Raw genomic sequence first — 16211 nt, 5'->3', positions numbered from 1 at the left:
TTTATATATATATATATATATATATATATATATATATATATATATATATATATATATATATATGTCTAAGAAAGGTACAAATGAGATATAAATCAGAACTTATCCTAGAATTTACTTTGCTGTCATATACAAGGAAGCAGCGCTTCTTGGAATCAGTATTGTCAAAAAGAAGAAGAGAGCAAAGTGACAATATCTTTCAAAACCTTAGAGACAACCACTCCTGCCTTAGAGGCCAAGATGCTACAACACAGAGATTGATCATGCAAATGAGAGATTACATGCAAAAAATAACAGCAATTTAATGTCACTGATGGAAACCACACTAGTATGTCATTTTATTTACATGAACTAGTCTACAACAACCCACCTTTGCAAAAGACTTAAACTAAATAAAGTGAAGTGCCAAAGTTAACATTTCAAGCAAAGGCCATTTGGCTGTATGAGTAATCACATGCGATCTCAAGCCATGTCTGTTGATGTTATTATTGGCCCTGTCATCCATCTGTGATTTAAGAGAATTTTTCTCTGTGCAAAACTAAAATCGGCATCAAATGAATTAGTCTTTGTGCTGTGTTTGTGTACATCTTGCATGTTCAGCAAAAGCAGTATCTGATTGGCCTCGCTGGATTCAAACAAATACACTGCTCACAAAATTAAAAGTCTTTTTTTTTCCCTAAGACTCTGGCATTACAGCCTCTTTCTAAGAAATGAAAACCAAAACACGATCTGGTTTCGCCAAAAAACAAGTGTCAGCAGTAATCTTACTGACAGTGATTAATGCAGATGTGTGTTATTTTAAAAACCACAATGTTTTGAGCGAGAAAATATTACCTTGTGATTGTAACTGTGTGTAAAAGTCTGATGGAAACATGCAGAATTAATTATGTTCCTCAAAATCAGCCTCCATGTAGATCAGCTCTTTTAAATTTTGCTTTTTTTTATGTCATATTCTCTCACTGGGGGTTTAGTGTCCTGGATATCTCATTGGAAGTTAAACCACAAAGCCCATGCTTCCTCTGTCAGCTGACAATCAAAGAAAATACCTGGCAAAATCATCCCTGCTCTTATTTATGTCCCTGTGCTGCCTGTGAACGAGCGCCAAACACAGAGAGACAAGCTGGACAGATTACCTGACCTCTTTAAAGAGCCACTACAGGATCATTCAGTGTCTCTTCCTTCTGCCCTTCCTGTTTGAAATGTTTGAAAAGTACAGCTGCAAATCTTCCGAGCTGCAAGCCAAGTATGTTATGGCTACTCTAAATATATTGGACACCGACATTTTTGACCTAAATATGCAAGAGAGTCAAGAGACAGCGCAGACATTTTTCAGGGTCTCTGTTAGTTCTTGTCAGTGTTGGGAGAGTTTAAATGTGAACAAAGTGGATGTCTAGTCCAGCAGGGTTTTTTTTTATTGTACGTACAAGAAATGAAACTTGAAATGAACAATACATTATGATCTGGCAAAAAAAAAAAAACTGAACAAAGCAACAAACAGTGACATTAGGAGATGTGCAGGAGGGGCCAATAAAACCCATAGGGGCTTGTCAAGTGGCCCTCTGAGGGACAAGAACACAAAATACATATACATACACACAAACACACAAACATACACTCACAGGCCACTTTATTAGGTACACCTTGCTATTACCGGGTTGGACCCCCTTTTGCCTTCAAAACTGCCTTAATCCTTAATGGCATAGACTCAACAAAGTACTGGGAGCACTCCTCAGAGAATTCAGTCCATATTGACATGACAGCATCATGCAGTCACTGCAAATTTGTCGACTGAACATCCATGATGCAAATCTCCTGTTCCACCACATCCCAAAGGTGCTCTATTGGATTGAGATCTGGAGACTGTGGAGGCAGTCTGAGTACAGTGAACTCATTGTCATGTTCAAGAAACCAGTCTGAGATGATTCCAGCTTTATGACATGGAGTGTTATCCTGCTGGAAGTAACCATCAGAAGATGGGTACACTGTGGTCATAAAGGAATGGACCTGGTTAGCAACAATACACAGGTAGGCTGTGGACTTCAAACCATGCTCATTTGGTACTCAGGGGCCCAAAGTGGGCCAAGAAAATATCCCCCACACCATCACACCACCACCACCACCAGCCTAAACCATTGAAACAAGGCAGGATAAATCCATGCTTTCGTGTTGTTGACGCCAAATTCTGACCCTACCATCCTGTCATGATTGGGTTTTAAAGATCATGTTCAAGCTAGTTTTTGGTCACAGTCTAAATGTAATGAAGAGATACCATAGAGAGGACAGAGAGGGTAAAGCCAGAGAGAAAAGCTTGTTTGGATAAAAGCCCATCCCAACCTGGGTAGGCTGAATGCTATACCTCCCTTCTTTGTCTCTAGATTTTAATACCTACCCCTACAGACTCACTTAAATAAGGAAAGAGCAAACTGAGACAAGTGAAAAGAAAGAGAAGAGAGTGTTGTGGGATTTTTAAAATGAAGACAGAGCTAGGGGGGAGAAGCCAGCTCTCCCATTTCTGAGCAGCCTGGATGCTCTACTGTTATTTGAACATCGGAAGAGAGCAGAGAAGGAAGAGAGAAAGATGAAGTTGAATGTTTTTTTGTCTTGTGTCAGTTTTGGTTCCCACTTACAGAATTCCCCCTTATTCAGATTTACTGGAGAACAGTTTACTACTTAAAGAAGCCATCAACATACCAAAAACAAACCTCCTCTTAAATATACTGTATCTAATGTATGCAAAGGTTGGCATGGAAACCATGAAAGGTCCCATTAATCAAAAACCAAAGTCAGAATCTGATGTGTTGGATTCAAAGGGCAACATCCGGTTAGTAAAACTGAAGCCTATGCGAAAGTGCTTAAAGTCGCTGTTCTTTGAGCATCTGCTTGAGGCTGGCTGCAGACAGACCAGAAGTCACACCCAGCCATGAAAACAGACTTTTTGGGCATTAAAAAGCATATTTACAGCCTGGTTCAAAAAACAGCTTGGGTCTAATAATAAACAGCCGGCGTCACAGCGAATGTGGCTGCGGTGTATGGTTGGATTCAGGATCCCTCAGATCACCAGTATTTTTCATGCACAAACCGACAGAGATGAGGGAAATTCATGCATTGACATAGTCTGTGACTAATTACTTTCCTGTTAAACAATGAGTACCTGACTAACGTTATATAATCCCTTAGCATAATCTGTTAAATCACAGGTGTGTGCAGGTGGCTGAATGAGACATTAATGTAAAGGGAAATTTGCCTCCTGAAACAGATTGACATGAGCTGTCAAAAACTGTATTCAACATGCAAAACAGCACCTGCATCAGTTTATCACTCTGACACATGAACAAACCACAGTCACCAACATCAATGTTTTAATGTTTAGTTGGAGTAGAAAGGAGTGCAGAGTCACCAGTGAATCTGAAAGAAGGAACATCACTGCCAAACCCTGCGAACCAGGTGGGTGATCACTGATAAGGTTTTAATTTACAGATGGTGTAGTGAGACAAACCAAAACTGAGATTTAGAGAGAGTAGATTTTATCAGTCCTGAAATGAAAGCTCGGAACAAATTGTAATGAAATGTCAAGCATGTAGTCTTGCTTCCTCTTAATCTTTGTGATAACCTTTTAAAGGTTTTTTATAGCACAGTACTTTATCCTCTTTCTGTTCTTTCGTCAGATCTTGATCAGCAAACATCTGTCATGTCAAACAACTCTTCTTACAATCCAGTGAAGTCCGCCTGCACAGTTGGTGTTGCAGTGGTTACTGCATACAATTTTACCAAGATGGCTCTTCTTGTCCCTCTCTACACAATCATCCTCTATCTGGGTGTGCAAAAATGGAAGCAGCAACGCTCCTTCACAACCTCAAGCCACTCGGACATCTTTACCTACCATCTGTCTGCTTTTGCATTTTTTGGTGTGTTGGCTTCAGGCCTGTATATTTATACTATGATGGCTTTTGGAGTTCCCCCGCCAGCAGTGAGCTATCTTGTTTACATGAACTGGTATGGAGAGAACTACATTCACATCCTGACCTGTGTGGAACAATACCTGGCTGTTGTTCACCCCATCGTCTACATGAGGCTAAGAAATGCTCGTGGGGTCAGGATCAGGAACATCAGCATTGGGTGTGTTTGGCTGCTGTCTTTAATAAGTACTGCCTTTGCTTCTTTGAACCTAAACCCTCATGTGCCTATCATGTTCTTGGTACCATTTGCCATCGGTTTGGTTGCTGTGTCCTTCTGCTGCCTCTCGGTTCTCTGTGCTCTGCTTCGTACGAGTTCTGGGAAAAGAGGCCGGGTAGACCAATCAAAGCAGAGGGCGTTCTACACCATTACAGCCATACTGGTGGTGCTGTGGCTGTGGTTGGGTGGGATTCTTTTTTGCTACACTTTGTTCCCCACACTTCCTGTAAGACTTGAGGTGATATGTGTGATGGTGAGTACGTTTTTCTGGTTCAACCTGCCCAGTGGTTTGGTGTTACCTCTGCTGTATCTACACAAAGCTGGAAAACTCTCATTTTGCCGTCATAGTTGCTAGGCGCCGCTCTGTTGGCTATGGCTGCCTTTTGCAGCAGCTCTCTCTTCTTTGTCCATTTCTTGATTTTTTTTTTGTCTCCTTTTTGTAACCTTTGTATTTGGAGTGGATCATTACTTTGTATGGCTCATTTGTTGGTCATGGACACCAAACTTTTTGTGGCTTCAGCAATATTTTTACTACTTTTGCTCCTGTGTTTGTCTGGAGATCCTACGTGTAACCATGACTGCATTGTTTACATGTGAACTCAGTTGGTAGCAGCTTGTAGCATAATGCTAATTGGTGTAAGGCCTGATGTCTTCCCACAAGGTGAGGAGAAGGAGGTGAGGACAACATGCTGGTTCTCAGGTGTGAGCTAAGAAGTGATGACATGGACCTGTCCCTCCATCCATCGTTATTGGGAACAAAAGATGTATCTCCAATAAGATGGACGAGCTAGCCATGCTAACCCAGCAACAGAGAGAATACCAGAGGGCATAGTAGTATCATGCTATTCACAGACATGGCTAATGGAGCTAACATCAGACACCAACGCCACATTGGAAGAGCTTCACCTGCTGTGAGCAGACACGATACGGGAGACAGAGATGGAGCATGACTGAAGAAGCTCAGTCCTGGACCCTGTGGAGGTGGAGGCTGGCTGAACTGGAGAATGATGGACAAGCTGTCATCATCTATTTTCTTATGGACCTTTTTGCACTTTCTTACTTTTGTTTTCTTGATTGCTGCTGTGACTTCAATTTTGTTGTACTTGTTATAATGACAATAAAGTTCTATTCTATAATAATGGGTAATGTGACATGTCAGCCAGTGTGTTCCAACTTTTTTGCCCTGCTTTGATACATCTAAACAAACCGTGCACTGGAAATTACCTCTTGGACCAGCAAGACACTACCAACTGGATCAAACCCCAATCCTGTCCTGAATATCTTAAATTTGTATTCATGTGCTCAAGAATTGTTTATTTTCCTCTAATTGTCATAATAAATATGATTGGATCCTCGAACTCTGCTTTGAGGTTTTCTTAACACTGGGAGCGCTGGAACTCCATCACTACGAGAATCGCCACACATGGTCATTTTCATCACTAGATTCCAAACACTCCAATGCGTCTTTCTGAGCGTGTAATTAAGTAATTTGCACATCTCAGGCCCAAAGTAACACCAGCTTTAAATTTGATCACACTTAATAACACATTTATCTCCGACATCATGTTGACAAAGACTCACCACCGTCTAAAGCTCACAGTATCTTCAAGGCCTGAGCAACCGCCATCTTTCCCAGCGGATCCACAGGAAAACAACATGGTCCTTGCAGTCTGACTAGGTGGCAAAACAAACTCAGTAGTAGTAGTAGCAGTAAAAAATTATTCAGTCTGTATATGTAATACATCATTTTTCACAAGAGAGACATAAAAAAAAACTAAAAAAAAACGTTTTTTGGAAAAAAAAGAAATTTCTTGTATTAAGTATTGCCTGAAAAGGCATTGGCAGAAGTAGGTTGCTTATCACGGCCTAGCCTATGTTTCAATAAAATTAACAAAATTAAGCCACCAAAAAACAGATAAACGTTATAAGCATTATTCTGTAATAAAACAAGTCAGAAAATTTCACAATATGTGAATTCAGAAATACAGGGTCTGTGTTAGCATAACAATCTGTCTCTGTACAGCCCTTTTTTGTAAAACAACAATCAAATTTAAATTTGTTTTACAAGTAGATCCCCTCAATTCTACACAGTAAGACATTTTGGCAAAATTGCCACTGACTTTGAGATTTTACCTTTAATATAATCAATATGTTGATTTCATGTTAACTTACAATCAATCACAATCCCAAAAAATTTTGTTTGGAAAACTCCCTCAATGTCAGCATTACTAATACTAGTTGTAATACCCTTGTGTACTATTTTGGATTTAAAAAAAAAAAACCACATATGTAGTTATTTTGATTTTTTTTAAAAACCCACGAATTTAGGGCTTTTTTTGTATTGTTATTATTTAGAGATACTTTATTAACATCAGAGATTTTCCAGCTCACTTAAAATGCCAGTCAAGGAAATGTGGAATATGACATGAAATTAAGAACGACTGGACTTGACATTGATCCATACAAGCTACCAGAGAGCAACTGTGACACTTTGCCTTCAAAGAAATATGCATCTGAAGTTGCACTTCAGCTTCATATCTTCACAGATTTGTTTGACATTGTTGTTTCAAACCAAGACTTTACAGTGCTTTCAGCGTTATCTTTTTCATAGGTATTTCCCCAAACTATTTTCATGTTTTAAGTCAGAAAGTGAGGCATAAGCATATCTAGACTGACTTGACAGTTGTGTCAAAACTATTTAAATGATTTTCAATATAAAAACTCTTCAGAGTTTACAGAAAATCACTTTTATTTGTCAGTTTTACAGTCTAGGAAGTTAAGATGGATACCATCTATATGACCACTTACGGCAAAATGAGGTAGATCAAGTGAAAATTTTTGCTTCTTAAGTGAAATCTCCATAAAATCAATGGCATATTTAAATAAAGACACATTTACCAAAAATTCAGAGATCCTGAAGGTTGTAATTCTGTATTTTGAAAGTTGTGAAAAATAAACGCAACAGTCAGAATGACCATTATGGCAGTTTTATTGTGAAATAGGTGTCATTAATTTCACTTATATTTTGCCCAACACAGTTTCCTTCTTCCCTCTTGAAGAGATCGAACTGTATTACTCTGGAGAGAAAGTGTTTTCAAAGTGAGGGGTAAACTTATGTATGTCAGGATATCTGCTTAAATGGCCTCAGCCCCCTGACATGATATGTTCACTGCGACTGTCACAGCAGGTGGAATAACCTCCACCAGCCTCAGGGACTAGATAGATGTTACGTCAGAGTGGCAGAAACATTAATCAGTGTCAGGCCAACGTATTGATGCTTAAGTGCACACACTCAGACACGTGCTGACTTTTTTAACTGAAGTTCCTTTTTCATGATTTCATTTTGCAGTAGCTACTTTTCAATGCAGAATTTTTAGTAGAACTCAGATTTTCTAATACTGTGTGTTATCTTCTTATAAAACAGCATAAAACATCTGTCAAATCATAAAGCTCAAAAGCTGGGGGACCAATCCCTTCTCAACCTCTAGACTTCTGTTGTCATAACTGTGGTTAATTTGTATGGTAATGGCAAACTCATCATACACAAAAAAATTCATTAGCACAATAAAAAGTCTGTGTGGTGTTTGACTTGGCCACATCTGTCTAGTTGAACAGAGATTTATACTGCAGCAGACGACGTTGGGTATCATCTCTCCTGCGCCGCTGTGTTTATGTAGGCCACGTTTAAATATTTGAGGAGCACATGTGGGGATGAATAGTGCCACAGGATTTCATCATAAAGCTGTGAAGGGCAAACCTCGCGGGGGGTCATTGTAACAGAAGTGTCAACATCACGAGATACCCCACCTCCGTCGACTCAGCAAACAGTGTCGCAGACGCTGGAAAAAGGCTGTGAAGGCTGCTTTCTGGAAAGGTCTGTAGGTGTTTCTTAGAACACCTTTTGTAGTCCTCAACAGGCTTTAGACATCTTTTCTCTTTGGCTCAGGGAAGGGCGTCTAAAGTAACCATGAAAAAAAGACTCGGTGAGATAGAAGAGAGTACATTCAGAGAGTGATGCAATAAAAGAGCTTATTGGAAAATCGTGACAAAGAGTAAAACAGCTGCTGCCCTGTTCCCAGAGGTAGCTCATCCTGTCAAGTCATCCCTGTGTCTAAAGGGTCATTACGTAACTTTAGGAACAAATGAAGCTCAGTATTGTTTCCAACATCTTTTCTGTTTGTTTTGACTAATAAAAAGGCAGAAATAGTGTTGTTTGGTCAGATTTTTTTTATATCATTTGTAAAACAGATTGCTTAAATATTGCTGCTCCTCCCTAATGATTCATTGCCCATCAGCATTGGTTCGATCTCTGTTGTTGTTGCTTACTGTTACCATTTTTGTGTTGGTGTATCTTACACTGTTTATTTGCCTCCATCTTGCCTTCTACTCCCTTAATCATCCTCATACCGATGGTCTTTCCTCATCTGTTATTTGCAGATGGCAGTCCATCATTAAGTCTGGTTCTACTAAGTTTCCTGTTACAAAATATATGAATAAATAAACTTCCTGTTGCCAAACACTTGTGCCATCTATTTATATATATATATATATATATATATATATATATATATATATATATATATATATATATATATATATATATATATATATATATATATATATATATATATATATATATATATATATATATATATATATATATATATATATATATATATATTAGGGCTGGGCAACGATTAAAACTTTTAATTGTAATTAATCGCATGATTTCCCTGATTAATCATAATTAATTGCATTGTAAATTCAAAATCTAATAATGAATTCAAAAGCAGTGTATAGTGCACTTTAATTGGAATGTTCTGCCATATGAACGAAAGTGCCATAACATCTGTCATGCAAACACTAAATCAGTACTTGTTATACAGTAATAGTTAAATCACATATTTAGTGCAAATCAAATTTATAAAATGTAAATACAAAATTAAAGCTTATTGCCACTGTCAGGGCATTAAAGTGATACTCCAGGATGGAACAAGTTGGGTCCTATCACAAGGTTTAGTGCAGAAATTACCCCTACAGCAGTGTTTTTGTGCAGCAGAAGCCCAGAGCACTCACACCAAACACCCCCTCCCTGCTCCTCTGCTGGTTTCCTCTGCACTCAGACGGGGCCATTTTTTATTTGACCAAAAACACAAATAAACGGACTCCCACCGAAAAAATCTGATATAGGTCTGCATTCGCGCTTTATTTAGAGAATTTTCAGCACATTACTTTCACACAAAAATACCGCTAAATAAGGCTCTAATTCTCATCCTGTCTCTTCGTTCTGGCAGACTACCTGCGTTTGTTTATATCTGGCACGCCGTGCGCCCAGACTGATACACTAAGCGGCGAGCGCCTTTAAGTTCAGTGGCGTTGCCCCTCTTCTCCATGCTTGTTTTAGTTACTCGTGTTTTTCCGCCAATTTCACCTCCGGTTCTGCCGGGGTCAGCAACAGACATTTACAAAATAAAAGCATGTGAGCAACATGCACTAATGTGCGATAAAATATTCAATGGCGTTAATAGATTGACGGGTTAACGCGAAAATAACGCGTTAACTTGCCCAGCACTAATATATATATATATATATATATATATATATATATATATATATATATATATATATACATATATATATAAAATCAGAGCCCATTTTTTTGGCATGGCTCCCATACAGCTTCTGATTATGTCTAATTCGTAACCTTACGTTTTAGCCAAACCTTGCAAATATGAATGATTTGTGCATTCAGTGTTTTTATAAGAAGCCTCATTTTGTGCATTCCTTCTGATGCAAAAGCAGGCATTCTTACCGTTGTTTCATTTGATTTTTGTAATAATTTTAATTTTAGAGTGAAGTAACTGTGCTCTGCTGTTCTCTCTGTCTTTTAACTGCACCCAGAAGCTGCTGCATTTGCAGGTGTCACTCAGATTAATGTGTTTTGGTGACACAATTCACTCACTATACCTGACTGAGTCTGCTGACACACAATGGTATGATCCGATATTTTCACATGTGATTGGCTGCATGGCTGCCACGCTGATCAATCAAAACAAAGTTCTGCTGTGGGCAAAGCTGAGGTACTGAGTGAGAGCTGAGCAACGAAAGGCAGAAAGTTCTTCAGATTCACGACCAAGGTCCAGCTTTTAGAGCTGTTTCACTTGCACATGACACATCACCAGGGCAGAGACGATTATGCATTTTTTTATGGGCGCAACCCAAGTAGTCAGTTTTACTGCTCATCCCACAAATCCACAAATGTATGTTCTTTGAAAATCTGTGAAATTATCCACCAAACATACATTTCCTGACTTGTAAAAGTTTTTTTCTGTTTTTTGTTTTTTTTTATGGTGACCTGTGTACATTTTCTTTTTTTTGTCTTTTTCTTTTTTTTGAATTGGACATGGTAACATTTATTTTAACTCCCTCAAATTTTATTTGAATTGATCATTAATTTTCTCAAGATTTTCAGGGAGTTTCAGTATATAGACAGAAGTCAGAAGACAAAAACACACCAAAAAAAGTACAAATCAGGGCTTAGGATAGTATGCTGCTTTGCATCACCTGTTCAATATTTCTTGAGACAAGGGTTTAAAGAGAGGTAAGCGGTGAGCAATACAATCAATTACTGTCCAACTCAGTCAAACTGGGCAAGATAATCAATAAAGGCTGCCAAATGCTGAAAAGTTTTGTAGGGTTGCCCATCAAGCCTTACTGGATTTTCTCCATGTGCAGTCCAGATGTTTGGTTAGTTAGCCAGGTCCTGAACTGGGGCACAGTGTCAGACTTCTACAGGTTTAATACCACTTTCTGGGCAATTTGTGCATTTTCTGCTCCAGGAGGTATGATCAAAAAAGTGAAGTCGAACATACAGGCTCAGTCTATCCATATTAATAGCACTAAGCCTGCTAGCCTGCTTGCCTGGCTCTTGAAGGGAATGAGAGCAGGAACTCGTCACATCCAAAACACACCTTTAAACAATTGACAGATTTACTCCTGCTACTTGAGCCTCACTTAACATCTAAGCTGTGCACCGCTTCACATTTGGTTGGTCGCACTCTAACCATTGACCCTGCACTTTAGATAATGTCGGTTAGATACTTGCATTTGGCTCTTTCTCCTTTAGTTGACTGTTTTGCTTTTGCTGCTTGCGGTCCAGTAATAAGTTTGGTCCTGTTGAGGTTTATACTTACTAAAACAAAGTTTTCCTTGCCAATATGACCAAGTGCTCACCCATTGGTGGACTTTTGTTGGATCTCTGTTGATCACATTTCAAAGAAGTACAGTGGTGCTTTTTATGTTAAGTGTTGTGAGAAAACTGTGATTTTGAGCTTTATAAATAAAAGCCGATCAATCACATTACTGCAGGTAACTCGGGTCCAACTCAGAATCCTACATCTCGTACGTATCATAACCACTGCAGCTTAAGGCATCTCATTTCAAAAAGCGTCTGTGGAAGTTTCCATGCTCCCTCTCTCACACCCTCCGGGGTAAGAGCCACATCAAGCAAGCTTGGCTGTGAGTTTGTGCTGCGTGGGTTTCTGTTTACCCAGCCTGCCTGTCTGTGGTTGTCCACCACAGCTCGCACATCATCACCCCACTGTCCACCTGACTCAGTAAGAAAAGACGGCTTGAAACGCTGCTCTGAAATAACGATCAAACTGTACACTACAGTCAAGAAAATTACTACTTGTCTTATTTTCTTGTAACAGGGCAATTATAACTTTGATTTCTCCCTCAGAACCACACTTTCGTGCTTTTTCCACCCACCATTCTCAGCCACCCATACCACATTGTACCACAACCTCTGTCTTGTTCCCCCTCAATGTTTGTTTGCCTGTGGAGATGCTAGTCTGCTGGGGTTTCCATGCAACTATTCCATCACCCCTGACGTAGGCAAAGAAAAAAAGATTTTAGAGTAAGGGCGATAGAGAAAGACTCAAATGAGTCAGTGATTCCTTCTCACACAGTGGAGAGTGTTTATTTGAATGTGGGTGGAGAAACTGCGTATTACTGTCTATTAGCGGTCTGACCTCACACCTCTCATGTTCTGTAACGTACACAAAGTGGGGTTTAAAGACTCTCTAATTGGAATACAAATAATCCACCTGTTGTCCTACGCTTTACAGTTAAACATTAAGACCCCAGCACAGTCTGTGAAAAACAGTGAAACAGTCTCCAAGACCTCATCCAATGGATTTTGGGGAGGTGTTACGAATGTGTTGGCTTTTTTGATGTGTGAATTCTTCATTTTTCTGTCTTGTGGATTTATCTTGTGCTTTTATGTGTCTTAAGTATCCTCTGTCTTAATCTAACTGAATTTAAGCCAAAACTTGCCTGCTGACTGAATGAATGAAGACATCAAATAGCATCCTTTGTGAAACAGACTCTTGGTCATTTCGTCCTGTCTTTGGGTCCTCACCTCATCTCGTCACGTCACGTCATGTACTTCAGTGTCTCTTTTCTTGTGTGTTTGTGGGTATTTTGGGTCTAGATTCCATCTGTGTTTTTGGACTATTTTTTTAAATCTAATCTGGACCTGGGTCCTCCCACTTCTGTGTTTTGCGTACGCTGACAATTTGAAATGCTCCAACTAACTCAGAGCTTGTTGGGACAGGTTGCTGTTTGAGCACCAGTCACTATATTTTCTGTCTTCATTAAAGCTAACATAAGGCTATGGGACCAATGCAGGCCTTGATGCTTAAATCCAATTTTTGAATTTGGCAGTTTGAACTACACTTTTAAATGTGGCCTGTCTGTGGACTGAGATGTAAACAGATGTAAACGGAAGAGTGTTTACGGAAATGAACATGGCAGCAGCTGGCAAATTTGTGAGCGGGTTATGTTGAAAAGTACTTTAAGTGTGACTCCTGACTTCTCCTTCTTCTTCTTTTGGGTTTGTTGGGGTGTGGTTATCCAACTTATCCATGCATTACTGCCACCAACTGGACTGGAGTGTGGATCAAAAGATTAGGTGTGGCACAAAACTCACCAGAATTACATCAACCTGGCTGTTCAGACCGCGGCCGCCTTAAAAAAAATCCAACATTTATCCAAGTCAGTAGCACGGTTGAAAGTGGCCTGAGGGGCCAAGAGGGGTCGTTTCAACAAAGGTTTCAGGATGAAACACAAAAGCTGCTCAATTACACAAAAACTGTGTTTTAGGAAAACTTTCAGAAACAGCCTCCAGAATGGAAATTTTCTACAACACCTTAGCCACCATTGCTGGGTAAACAGCAAGCTACAGTTTTCACTGGAACAATGACTTCACGCTTCACTTTGCGCATACAACAGTTCAACAGTACTGTTGTTATGATCATCGTAGACTATCATGTTGTGCCTGTTGCTGCTGAATCTACTGAATGTGTGGAATTTACTGACTGCCTTTCAATAACATGCCCTTATGTTGCACCACTACGGCTCTTATCATTCACCAATATGCCAGGTTTTGGGGTGAAACGTGAAAATGAGGCATGAATCAGACTCAAAAATGTCAGATTCATTGTTGTGAACACAGCCTTAGCTTGGGCTTATGATGCCCAACCTTTTAACCAGATGAAGCTCCCCAATCCTACAGCAGAGGTAAATCCCTTAAAGCCCTGAGAATACTTTTTCTTTTTTTTTTTTTTTTTTTTTGGGGGGGGGGGGGGGGGTTAATGGAAACAAGAGGAAGAAGAAGAAGAAAATTTGCAACTGTCAATCGGACAAGCTCAACCAGAAGACAAAATTGCACTTAGCTGAGAGAACTCATTCTTTTACCATGATAGGGAGCAGGCTTACTGACTCTTCTTTTGCCCTTAAAATCATTTTTGACAATTACTGAGCTGAATTCTCAGCTGGTATTGTAAAATGAAGAACTTGAGCTTGAAAATAAAAAAGTGTTGGTTTAAAATGATTTCCTAGCACTGACCACAATGTCCACATTCAATCGTTTTGCTACCAAAAATAGTAATGATCATCACTTACAGGAAAGGCAAATTCATTGAAATGTGAAATTCCTGTCGTCATCCAGCCCCAACACTGCTCGACAGAGCTCCTTTCTGAGCCCGTGACTTGTCTTTATTGTGCATATTGCAATCTGGTGATTCCTCCAAACTAACATTTATAAACATACTTTTGGCAGCGAAAATGAAAATGATTGATAGTTCATCAGGAAACCAACGTGTTTTTCCAGATTGCGTCTCACAGTTACGGAGTTGGTCTGGGATAATAAATGGTCCGGGAATCACACATTAGTAAAAGCCTGAGAACTGAACATTTATTACAAATACGGGAAACATGTCCTGTAAATGTCTTTGCTAATCCATCAAACATGTCATGAGCTACAATAAACAGCGTGCTCTGTTTGGAGCAGTTCACATATTTTGTTGTGTGTGTCTGGCCAAAGTGTGCCAAGGCTTTTAATAAGTTCTCAGCTTTTTCTAATGTAACACTGAGGCAGTGACAATAGAGATATTATTTTTGGTTAACAGCGTGAGTGTGAAGCCCGGCTGCAGTGAACCACCTGTTTACAAGAGGTCAGATGGCTCCAAATGCAGCTGTGACAGACAACAATCTGAACTCAGATTCATTAAGTATGGATCTGTTCATATGACATGCAAATGTGTTTTCCCCCTTTCTCCTTAATACAAATCAGAGGTGAGGGTTGTTCAAGGAAACACTGCCCTCTAGTGGAAACAAGCAGGTATGTCTATTTTTTAACAGTCCAGATACAAAAAATGTCTTTGAAAACTGTCATCTGATGGAAAGAAAAATAAAATTGAAATGATAAATTGTAAAGATAACATGGAGTGCTATCATTGAGCTGTTGTTCTGAACTCCCTGTGGCATAAAATAGTCAGCAGTGTGTGAATGTGTTAATGGATAGGTTGACTTATCCCAGCCTCTATCTTCAGTTGAAGAGTGTGGTGTAAATGGGTTGAAAAATAAAATTAACACATAAAAATAAAACCTGTCATGAGGTTAAAAAAATTACTTATTTAGTTTCTTATATTATTTTTTAAGACATTTTTATCATTTACTTTCAAACCTTAGAAACACAGCTTAAAACTCTTTTTTTATTCCTTGGCCTTTAATTGTATTCAATATATTTTCTGTAATGTGTGTCTGCTTGTCTTGTTTGTTTTTATCTTTTTAAATTTTACCTTTCTGTTTGTTGACAACTGTGGTTGTTTTAAACTGCCTTATAAATCAAGTTGGTTGGTTGGTTGGTTGGTTATCTCAAGAAACAGTTATGATGTCCTTGATGCCAACATGGTTCAGATTATGTTGCTGCAAACTTTCAAAATCATAGGTATGACTTTTTAAAAAAACTCTTTTAGGGGCTTAACATAGAAAACAAACTGTGATCAACACAGGTGTAAAACATTTGATGCTATAGCCAAAGATGAAGAGCTTTTCAGAGGCACTTAAGAGTCATTCATACCTTCAAAGGTTTTTTTGCCTCATGTATTTTTTTAATGCATACTTTTAATATTTATTTTCTATACAAAGGTCAGGACTTAAACAGTTACAGACCAACAAAGCTCATTAACAGATTCACAGCAACAGAACATATGCGGAAGATTAATGCATACTCATACTTAAATATTCAATTCATTGCCAAAAGGTTTCATTTTTACGATAAAGGGATACATTTGGTTTCACAAACAAGACAGAAACAAACACAATACTTCTCATATTTACCCAAAAAAGTCCATCAAATCAAATCCAGTCAAGTCAATACTAGGGACAATGATTTGTGCCCCACACCTGCTTCCAAATGGTTTCAGACCTAAGCTTAGTGTTATTTGATGTATCCTTTATTCACTCCATAGCTAAAAGATTAAAAAAAACAGCTATCTATGTTTCTATCGAGAAACATTCTGGTTTGTGAATTTTTCAGTTTGACATATTCATTCTTCTGGCAGCCAATGAGGCTAAACTAACTGTCTTCCTTTCTTTTTTAGTTTTTATTGTGCAGCCCTGTGACCCAACAGACACACAGATAGACATGGAGCAAAATTTACATTAACAATCACTTAAATTAACTTACATAATTC

The sequence above is a fragment of the Halichoeres trimaculatus genome, unplaced genomic scaffold (genome assembly GCF_033239565.1).
Source record: "Halichoeres trimaculatus isolate MK-OKI-2021-1 unplaced genomic scaffold, fHalTri1.1 fHalTri1_scaffold_18, whole genome shotgun sequence".
Classification (NCBI taxonomy): Eukaryota; Metazoa; Chordata; class Actinopteri; order Labriformes; family Labridae; genus Halichoeres; species Halichoeres trimaculatus.
This window is presented reverse-complemented; position numbering follows the sequence as displayed.